The 10,698-nt window shown below is 44.8% G+C and overlaps 1 long non-coding RNA gene across 1 annotated transcript in view; it reads left to right on the plus strand.

The window, feature by feature from the left end:
• Positions 1–9,522, plus strand: part of LOC310635707 — a 376,530-nt gene extending 367,008 nt beyond the window's left edge. Inside the window, exon 2 of the long non-coding RNA XR_014491485.1 lies at positions 9,447–9,522. This is a non-coding gene — a long non-coding RNA (uncharacterized lncRNA). The remainder of the gene's footprint in view (positions 1–9,446) is intronic.
• The last annotated feature ends 1,176 nt before the right edge of the window (positions 9,523–10,698 follow it).

A 10,698-nucleotide genomic window follows, 5' to 3' on the forward strand; every position in this document is an offset into this window, starting at 1 on the left:
CTGATTATCTATATCTGAAAGGAGAAAAAACCCCCACAATTTCAGCTCTTTATAAGAATGCCTTTGCTTTCCAACTCCAGCTGGCTCCAAAATATAAGGAAACCTCCCACACACCTCCCTTGCATATTTCTCAGCTATATTCTTATACACACATCCCAGCTGGGCTGTAAATCTCAGCTTTTATCTTCACAATCCTAGCAAGTATGCAGGTGGGATCATTTAAAAGCAACTGGAAAAGAAAGAGAAGGATGTGAGGCAGCTCTTTCAATGCTGAGCCAGATTTTTTTCTTCTAAAGCCCTGTTCCATTAAAAAAAACAACACAAAACTATCTGAAGAGGTTTGCATGGTTTACTCAGGCTAAATATAGAGATTGGAATAAAGAATATAGAAAAAGCAGAGTTGGAAGTAACTTTGGAGGTTATTTCCTGACAGTTCGAACAATTAACCAGTGGAACAACCTGCCTCCAGAAGTGGTGAATGCTCCATCTCTGGAGGTTTTTAAGAAAAGATTGGACAGTCACTTGTCTGAGATGGTATAGGTTCTCCTGGTTGAGCAGGGGGCTGGACTAGAAGACCTCCAAGGTCCCTTCAAACTCTGCTATTTTACTCTACTCTACTCTACTCTATTCTACTCTACTCTACTCTACTCTACTCTACTCTACTCTACTCTACTCTACTCTATATTCTAATATCTATTCAATTCTATTCCATTCCAGTCTCTCTTCTCTTCTCTTCTCTTCTCTTCTCTTCTCTTCTCTTCTCTTCTCTTCTCTTCTCTTCTCTTCTCTTCTCTTCTCTTCTCTTCTCTTCTCTTCCTATTCCTATTCCTATTCCTATTCCTATTCCTATTTTTCCATTTCTGACATTTGCTGAGTCCTGCTATAAAAGTAGCTGGTTCACCATGTAACAGTAATAAATCTAACCCCTCTTTCACCATTTTCTTATCAGGAATATCATGGGAAATCTGATTGAGTACTCAGGAGTCCAGGTTTGATATGCCTACAGGGTCCACTATTTTGATAATCATTTAAGGAGAGGTGAAATTGGTCAGGCACACCACTGCTCAGGGTAATCTTTTCTAGAAGCTGACACGCCATCTACTTATTACCTTACTCAAGAATTCTAACCAGCATTGATCTGCAACTAAGTGATGGGTGATGCCTGGGTGCTACCTTTTTCTCCTTTCACAGGGATGAGATGGATATTTATCTCTTTCAAGACTTCTGCCATTCCAGAAATTCCCCAACATTTGTCAATGATTACACACAAAAGCTCTGAAATAATATTAATAACTTTCCTCACAGTACCCGAATGTGCAATTTGTCCACGCTGGTGGCTTGGAGTTATTTTAAAAAGATAGGAAGTCTTAGGAAGCCATAACCTGTTGCTATCCTAGGCTTTAAATCTCCGAGTCCCTTTTTGGGACTGTATATGGTCATTTATGTCATGTGAAGTCAAGACAAAACCTTACAATGAAAGAAGCAGCAAAAGTAGATCGAGGCAACCTGAAGGCTCTCCAGCAAAGGGAAGAGCAGGACCAAGGACAGCTCCAAATAGATTCCCCAAGGCTGAGTTTCATGCGGCCCGCGAAGCCATCATGGAAATGTTCCAACACTGGAAGTTTTCAAGAAGAGATTGGACAACTATTTGTCTGAAATGGTATAGAGTTTCCTGCCTGAGCAGGGGGTTGGACTACATGACCTCCAAGGTCCCTTCCAACTCTCTTATTCTGTTATTTGGGTTCCTATAACATGGTCACTGCTAAATGAGATGGGTGGTACTTGGCCACACCGCCCGGCCCCCTGAGGGCAACCGCAATGCTGATGCAGCCCTCAATGAAATTGAGTTTGACACCCCTGCTCTAATAGCATAATAAGAGGAGCTCTGCAACACAGAGGTGTTTAATTGGCAGCTCAGGAAACTCCCTTATATTACCTCCCAGTAGTAGGAAATGCCATATCACTTTTAACTACAAATTCCTCTGTTTCACTTCCTTCCTTCCTTCCCTCCTTCCTTCCTTCCTTCCTTCCTTCCTTCCTTCCTTCCTTCCTTCCCTTCCCTTCCCTTCCCTTCCCTTCCTTTCCCTTCTTTCCCTGTCCTCCTCCTTCCTTCCTCTTTCTTCCCTCTCTCCCTTCTTTCCTTCCTCTCTCCCTTCCCTACCCTTCCCTTCCCTATCCTTCCCTTCCCTACCCTTCTTTTCCCTCCCTCCCCTTCCTTCCTTCCTTCCTTCCTTCCTTCCTTCCTTCCTTCCTTCCTTCCTTCCTTCCCTTTCCTTCCCTTCCCTTCCCTTTCCTTTCCTTTCTTTTCCTTTCCCTTCTTTCCTTCCCCTCCTCCTCCCTTCCTCTGTCTTCTCTCCCTCCCCTCCCCCTCCCTCCCATCCTCCCTTCCTCCTTCTTCTTTCCCTTCTCTCCCCTTTCCTTCCCTCCCCTTCTTTTTCCCTCTCCCCTCCCTCCCCTCCCTCCCTCCCTCCCTCCCTTCCTTCCTTCCTCCCTCCCTTCCTTCCTTCCTTCCTTCCTTCCTTCCTTCCCAGACTTCTTTGTTGAAACAGTTGGTTAATCACCCAAGGAACTTTTCCCCCCTATAGTTTACTAGTTTTCCCATATAAATCTTTTGGAGTCTTTGAGACTTTGTGTGCAATAGATCTTGGCTGAGACAGAAACTGCCTCTCCAGATGTTATCCACAAGTAGTCTAGACCATGGAGACCTTGCTGTGGACCTCCAAAAACACATTTAGTAAACTGAATTTATCTCTGCTGAGAAAGAACCAGCTGTTTAATTAGGATAAAAGATTTCAGGAGAAAATAAAGCAACCTCCTGGCAAGAAATGTATCTTCCAGCAAAAATGGTACGCAGGATGTCAAGGGCTCAACATTCTCCCAAGCTACTTGCCTTTCTATTCCTACCGAGTGATGTTTTGCACCTGCCATGAATGGAGTGGAGGAAACATCCTCCCTAAAGAACTTGAGTCAGGAAAAATGAGCCCTTTTGGTTTTGAAAATTGGTTCAGGTTGACAAATGGCCATTCAGTTGAAATGGGGAGTAATTACTCTTCAGCTTGATGGAATTCAAGAGGACCTATACAAGAATGATGGCCAACATGATGGTGCTTCGCGAAAGAATACAGGCTGGGAATGAAGACTTTCAGAAATCCTTCATGATGTTGAACAGGCTAAATCTTGGATAACTTTGATATTTGCCTTCAGAGATTGTGAATGTTCCAACACTGGAAGTTTTCAAGAAGAGATTGGACAACTATTTGTCTGAAATGGTATAGGGTTTCCTGCCTGAGCAGGGGGTTGGACTACATGACCTCTAAGGTCCCTTCCAACTCTCTTATTCTGTTATTTGGGTTCCCATAACATGGTCACCGCTAAATGAGATGGGTGGTACTTAAATCGAATGAACAAAGAACAAAGAAATAAATGGTAAGTCATGATTTGTTAAATTATGATTTGTTGCACAAGCTATAGCTATTTATAGATCATTTCATTATATGTTATTATTGCATTGTGTTATATTGATGCTACGTTCTCTTAAATGTGCCCACAGATATTTGCAGTATACACAGGACAATGTTCTTTACAAAAATCATCTCCAAAACAGTTTGCATAATATGGAGTGTGAGTGTGAGTGTGTGTGTGTGTGTGTGTGTGTGTGTGTGTGTGTGTGTGTGTGTATGATAGATCATATACTGTACATATAGAAAATATGAATTGATTGTAAGCCACCCAGAGTCACCTCTGGGTGGATAGCATATTAGATAGATAGATAGATAGATAGATAGATAGATAGATAGATAGATAGATAGATAGATAGATAGATAGATAGATAGAAAGATAGATAGATATGGATAAGGAGAAAGAGAATAGATAGAGATAGATAGATGATAGATAGAATATATATATAAAGAACTAAATTCTCCCAAACATGGGACAAATCTTATTTCCTGTTTCAGCCCAGGTTCGAATCTCAGAAGTGTATGGCTGACTGATGAGAACAAATAAGTTTGAAATGCATATCAGTCTCCCTTTAATTCTTTGTTAGCAATTCAAAAAAAAATACACAAATATGAGCTGTCACTACTGTGACCTCTGCCTGTGGATGGCCTTCAGTTAGGCTGAAACAGGAAATAAAGATTTGTCCCATGTTTGGGGCCTAGCAAGGTAATCTAAATAGTTAACAAGCATTTAACATATATATATATATATGGCCTTGGTGGAGCAGTGGGCTAATGCCTCCTTAAGTAACACCAGCTGCCTGCAATTAGTGCAGGTTCGAGTCCCACCAGGCTCAAGGTTGACTCAGCCTTCCATCCTTCTGAGGTAGGTAAAATGAGGACCCAGATTGTTGGGGGCAATTAAGCTGACTTTGTAATAATGCCGCTTGGGGTGTGTGTGTGAAAGCCCTAATAAGCAGGCATATACATAGAATGAAGGCTACTGCTAAGCTTGTAAGCTGCCCTATGTCTTCGGAGAAGGGCGGGATATAAATGGAATTAAAATTATATATATATATATATATATATATATATATATATATATATATATATATATATATATATATATATATATATATATATATATATATATATATATGAGAGAGAGAGAGAGAGAGAGAGAGATGGATAGAAAGAAAGAGAATAGAGATAGATAGATAGATAGATAGATAGATAGATAGATAGATAGATAGATAGATAGATAGATAGATACATAGATAGATAGATAGATAGATAGATAGATAGATAGATAGATAGATAGATAGATACATAGATACATAGATAGATACATAGATAGATACATAGATAGATACATAGATAGATACATAGATAGATAGATTTATTTATTTATTTATTTATTTATTTAATTTATATACCGCCCTTCTCTCAAGAGACTCAGGGTGGTTAACAGGGCAATACGTAAAAGACAGATACAAAAGTTAAAATTATTAAAACATGATTAAACAATGCCCATAGTACAAATTTAAAATTAAAGTCATAATAACAAACCCACCCCATCCCATCAGGCCAGGCCCGCTTCCCTAAAGAGATGGGTTTTAAGGTCGCGCCGGAAGGAGCGGAGGTCGGGCGCCATCCGGAGCTCTACCAGAAGATGGTTCCATAAGTCCGGTGCACCCACAGAGAACTCTCTCCCCCTGGGGGCCACCAGTCGACATTCTTTGACCGGTGGCACCCTGAGGAGGCCCTCTCTGTGGGAGCGTACTGGGCGGAGGGAAGTTGACGCCGGCTGCAGGTGCTCCCCAAGGTATTCTGGACCCATGCCATGGAGGGCTTTGTAGGTCATTACCAACACCTTGAACCTCACCCGGAAGACAACTGGCAACCAATGCAGCTCGCGGAGCAAAGGTGTAACACGGGAGTATCGGGAGACCCCCGACACAACTCTCGTGGCTGCATTCTGTGCCAGCTGGAGCCTCCAAGTGGTCTTCAAGGGTAGCCCCATGTAGAGAGCGTTGCAGTAATCAAGACGAGAGGTCACGAGCGCATGAGTGACCGTGCGCAAGGCATCCCGGTCTAGATAGGGCCGCAACTGGTGCACCAGGCGAACCTGGGCGAACGCCCCCCTAGTTACAGCTACAATATGGTCTTCTAAAGAGAGCTGTGAATCTAGGAGGACTCCCAAGTTGCGAGCCCTATCTACAGGAGGTAATGACTCACCCCCCATAATGAGGGGTGGGATATCCTGAATATCCCGGGATGCCCGTACGCACAGCCACTCCGTCTTGTCGGGGTTGAGACGAAGCCTGTTCCTCCCCATCCAGACCCGGACCACCTCCAGGCACCGGGACATCACGTCGAGGGCATCACTGGGGTGGTTTGGGGTCGAAATGAAAAGTTGGGTATCATCAGCATACTGATGATACCCAACTCCAAAACCACGAATGATCTCACCCAGCGGTTTCATGTAGATGTTGAACAGAAGGGGCGAGAGGACCGACCCCTGAGGGACTCCACAAGCGAGAGGCCTCGCGGTCGACCTCTGCCCCCCCGTCAACACCGACTGCGAACGTCCCAGGAGATAGGAGGAGAACCACTGAAGAACCGTGCCTCCCACTCCCAATCCCCTGAGACGCCGCAGCAAGATACCATGGTCGATGGTATCGAAAGCCGCTGAGAGGTCTAATAGGACTAGAACAGAGGAGTATCCTCTGTCCCGAGCCCTCCAGAGATCATTCACCAGCGCGACCAATGCCGTCTCCGTGCTGTACCCAGGCCTGAAGCAGGATACATGGTAGATGTTACAAGAGAGAGACAGAAAGAGAGGGGAAAAAGCAAACTTAACACAGATTCCAGTCTAATTTTGGAATAGTTTAAATCAAAACAGCAACATCCATAAGGATTGTGCTACTTTCATCAGAATGACAAAAGTGTTCTTGGTGTCATCTTCCTAGCTTCACCCCCTTTCAGCACGAATGTGATATTGGAAGACACATATCAAAACGGTGTGGCTTGCATCAAGACATGACAAGGATGCTTTTATCAGCCTAACGCGCCTTCTTCCCCATCTGCCGTGGATCCTGCTGAGTCAGGACTGTTTTAGAGAGAGGCCGAGAAGCTTTAATTCACACTCCTGGATGCTCCGGTGCACAGCTGTACTTTTAGCCAAGTGTAGATTGTTATTATTATTTTAAAAAAAACAAACTAACTGAAGCACAAAAAAATAAGATGTGAAAAACTGACATTCAGCGCTGTAGAGGCCTCTGAGAGGTGCCAGGAAAAGAAGGGAGAAGGAAGGAAGGAAAAAAGGAGAAGGAGAAGGACGATATGAAGAAGGACAAAGAGAAGGAGGGAAGAAGGAGAAGGAGAAGGATGGAGAGAGAGCAGGCGGAGGAGAAGGAGAGAGAGAGGAAAAGGAGGAGAAGAAGGAGAAGAGAAGGAGGAGGAGGAGGAGAAGGAGAGGGAGGGGAAGGAGAAGGATAGAGAGAGGAGGAGGAAGAGGAGAATGAGAGAGAGAGGAGAGAAGGAGGAGAAGAAGAAGAGAAGGAGGAGGAGGAGGAGGAGGAGGAGGAGGAGAGGGAGGGGAAGGAAAAGGATAGAGATAGGAGGAGGAAGAGGAGAATGAGAGAGAGAGGAGAAGGAGGAGAAGAAGGAGAAGAGAAGGAGGAGGAGGAGGAGAAGGAGAGGGAGGGGAAGGGGAAGGATAGAGAGAGGAGGAGGAAGAGGAGAATGAGAGAGAGAGGAGAAGGAGGAGAAGAAGGAGAAGAGAAGGAGAAGGAGGAGGAGGAGGAGAAGCAGAGGGAGGGGAAGGAGAAGGATAGAGATAGGAGGAGGAAGAGGAGAATGAGAGAGAGAGGAGAAGGAGGAGAAGAAGGAGAAGAGAAGGAGAAGGAGGAGGAGGAGGAGGAGGAGAGGGAGGGGAAGGAGGGGAAGGAGGATAGAGAGAGGAGGAGGAAGAGGAGAATGAGAGAGAGGAGAAGAAGGAGAAGAAGGAGAAGAGAAGGAGGAGGAGGAGGAGAGGGAGGGGAAGGAGAAGGATAGAGAGAGGAGGAGGAAGAGGAGAATGAGAGAGAGAGGAGAAGGAGGAGAAGAAGGAGAAGAGAAGGAGGAGGAGGAGGAGAAGGAGAGGGAGGGGGAGAAGGATAGAGAGAGGAGAAGAGGAGAATGAGAGAGAGAGGAGAAGGAGGAGAAGAAGGAGAAGAGAAGGAGAAGGAGGAGGAGGAGAAGAAGAGGGAGGGGAAGGGGAAGGATAGAGAGAGGAGGAGGAAGAGGAGAATGAGAGAGAGAGGAGAAGGAAGTGGAATAAAAGAAGGAAAATAGTGCTTTACAACCCCCCCTCTCTAAGCAGCTTACAGAGCCATCCTATTGTCCCCAACAATCTGTGTCCTCATTTTGACGACATTGGAAGGAGGGAAGGCTGAGTCAACCTTGATCCAGTCAGGATCAAACTGCTGACGGTTGGAAGAATTAGCCTGGAATAGAGCATCCTAACCACTGCACCACCCACAGCTCTTAGGATGACTTGCGTTTGGACAGAATGCTACAAGTTCAATCCTCTGCATCCCTTCCCTATATTAGGGCTTTGCAAATTGTGAAAAAGATTCTGTAGGTCAGGGATTTTCAACCTTTTCACCCATTGTACCACTTTTAGGATACGGCAACATCCGAGGACCACCAGTCGCCTAGCAAGGTGTCAGAAACGTGATGAGGAAAAAAAAAGAAAAAGAAAAAAAGTGATGAAGCACAGGTAGTCCTCGACTTACAACAGTTTCCTTGGTGACTGTTCGAAGTTACAATGGCACTGAAAAAAGTGCCCCCCAAGCCACAGCCGAGCAAGACACCTGCCTGTCTGCCCGGCGGCGCTCTTCCTCCTGTCCGAGGTGTTCATGGTTGTGAGCATTTCTGTCGAGCATTGGCAGCGGGGGTGGGGTGGGGGGGTATTTGGTTTTTATTCCCCTCCCCCTCTGCTGGGTAGTTGCAGCAGGTTTGGGTCACTTCACATGACCCTGGGACACTGTGACCATCATAAATGTGAATCAGTTGCCAAGCATCTGAATGTAAATCACAAGACCCTGGAGATGCTGCAACATTCCAGCTGATCGGTGCTTCTTCTGGGTTCAGCAGAAGCGCCAGGATCAGCGCTGAGCTCCAGCTGGATCCTGGCACTGATCCTGGCGCTTCCGCTGAGCCCTGACAGCCCTGCAGCTCCAGCCGTCTCTCGCTCAGGCTTGTGCGGTGCTGCCACTGGTTCAGCTCATTCCCCTCCCCCACTACCACTTTTGTAGGATGGTTGCATACGACCTGCTAGGTGCCAAAGTACCACAGGTGGTACCTGTACCACTGGTTGAAAAGCCCTGCTGTATGTCACTGAAGAGGAATCAATGTGCTTTCCCAAAGGTATCTTCACCCGTTACTTCTACGGGTGAAGCCAGATAAGTGGGTGGCTGTGTAGAAATAAAATAGAAATTTTAGAAATAAATAGAAATTTATCTAAATTACATTGCACAGGAGAAGAGAGAGAGAGAGAAAGAGAGAGAGAGAGAGAGAGAGAGAGAGAGAGAGACGGCGAGGAAGATAGGAAGGAAGGAAGGAAGGAAGGAAGGAAGGAAGGAAGGAAGGAAGGAAGGAAGGAAGGAAGGAAGGAAGGAAAGGGGGAGGGAGAGAAAGAGAGAGAAAGAAAAAGAGAAAAAAGAAAGAAAGAGAAAGAGAAGAAGGAAGGAATTAAGAGAGAGAGAGAGAGAAAGGAAGGAAGGAAGGAAGGAAGGAAGGAAGGAAGGAAGGAAGGAAGGAAGGAAGGAAGGAAGGAAGGAAGGAAGGAAGCAAGGAAGGAAGCAAGGAAGGAAGGAAGGGAGAGAGAGAGAGGGAGAGAAAGAAAGAAAGAATGAAAAAATTAATGAGAAAGAAAGGAATTAATGAGAAAGAATGAATGAAAGAGAATGAATGAATGAGAAAGAAAGAAAAAGAAAGAAAGAAAGAAAGAAAGAAAGAAAGAAAGAAAGAAAGAAAGAAAGAAAGAAAGAAAGAAAGAAAGAAAGAAAGAAAGAAAGAAAGAAAAGAAAGAAAGAAAGATTGCATACAAATGTACATTTGGTGGCACATAATCAAATCTTTAAGAGAATTTCTTCATTGTGTCATGCATACAGCTAAAATTATTTCAGGTTTAACCTCAGTTACTAACCAGCGAACCAACTAACAAAGGAAAGATGCAACCTTGAATTAAGGTGAAATTTCCTAACAGTGAGAACAATCAAGCAGTGGGCGCTCCATCACTGGAGGCTTTTAAGAAGGGACTGGACAGCCATTTGTCTGACATAGTACAAGGTCTCCTGTTTGAACAGGGGGTTGGACTAGAAGACCTCCAAGGACCCTTCCAACTCTGTTATCCAGCTGAAATGAAACCAGAAGTTTAGAAAAACTAAGCATTTGGGGCGGGGGTGAAGAGAAGCTACCCTGAGTAAAAAATTTTCCTTCTCTTTGTTGCCACGCCGAACAGAATATAAAGCAGATATTTCAAATGATCATTTAGGGAGGGAAACTAATCAAGGCCAAGAAATAACCTAGAACTAAGGAGAAAATGTCTAACGGGGGGAGAGCAATCAAACAATGGGATAGCTTGCCTTCAGAAGCTGTGGGTGCTCCATCGCTGGAGCCTCTCAAGAATAGACTGGACAACCATGAATATGACACAGTATATAGGCTTTCCTGCTTGAGCAGGGGGTTAGACTAGAAGACCCCCAAGGTCCCTTCCAACTCTATTACGCGATGCATAAAGACGTTCCTACAGGGATGGTGCAAGTTGCAGGCTTGCACTGTTTCGCAGATCCAAAAGAACGTGTCACGTTGCTTATGTCATTGTGAGTTCCAGCTTGGGGCGGTTAAGGCACGATGACACACACACACACACCCAGAGGCCCCTTAATTTAGCAGAGGTGTTCAATCTGACTCTTCCTACTTACCTTCAGAGGGAAGCCAATCTGGTGTAGTTTTATTCCCCTGCAACACAATAGTAAAATAGACTAATTGAGGGCAAGTGATTGGCTTCTTCAGCCCCGGATGAGACTTTGTGGAACCCTCCGATGGTATTTCTATCTTTTTTTTTCTACAGGTATTAGTGGCTTACCTTAACACACAGGGGCTGCCCCAAAGAAGAGGGAGCCAAGCTATTCTCCAAAGCACCTGAAAGCAGGACAAGAAACAACGGATGGAAACTAGTCAAGGAGAGAAGCAACCTAGAACTAAGGAG

This window comes from Vipera ursinii, assembly GCF_947247035.1.
Source record: "Vipera ursinii genome assembly, chromosome: 2".
Lineage (NCBI taxonomy): Eukaryota > Metazoa > Chordata > Lepidosauria > Squamata > Viperidae > Vipera > Vipera ursinii.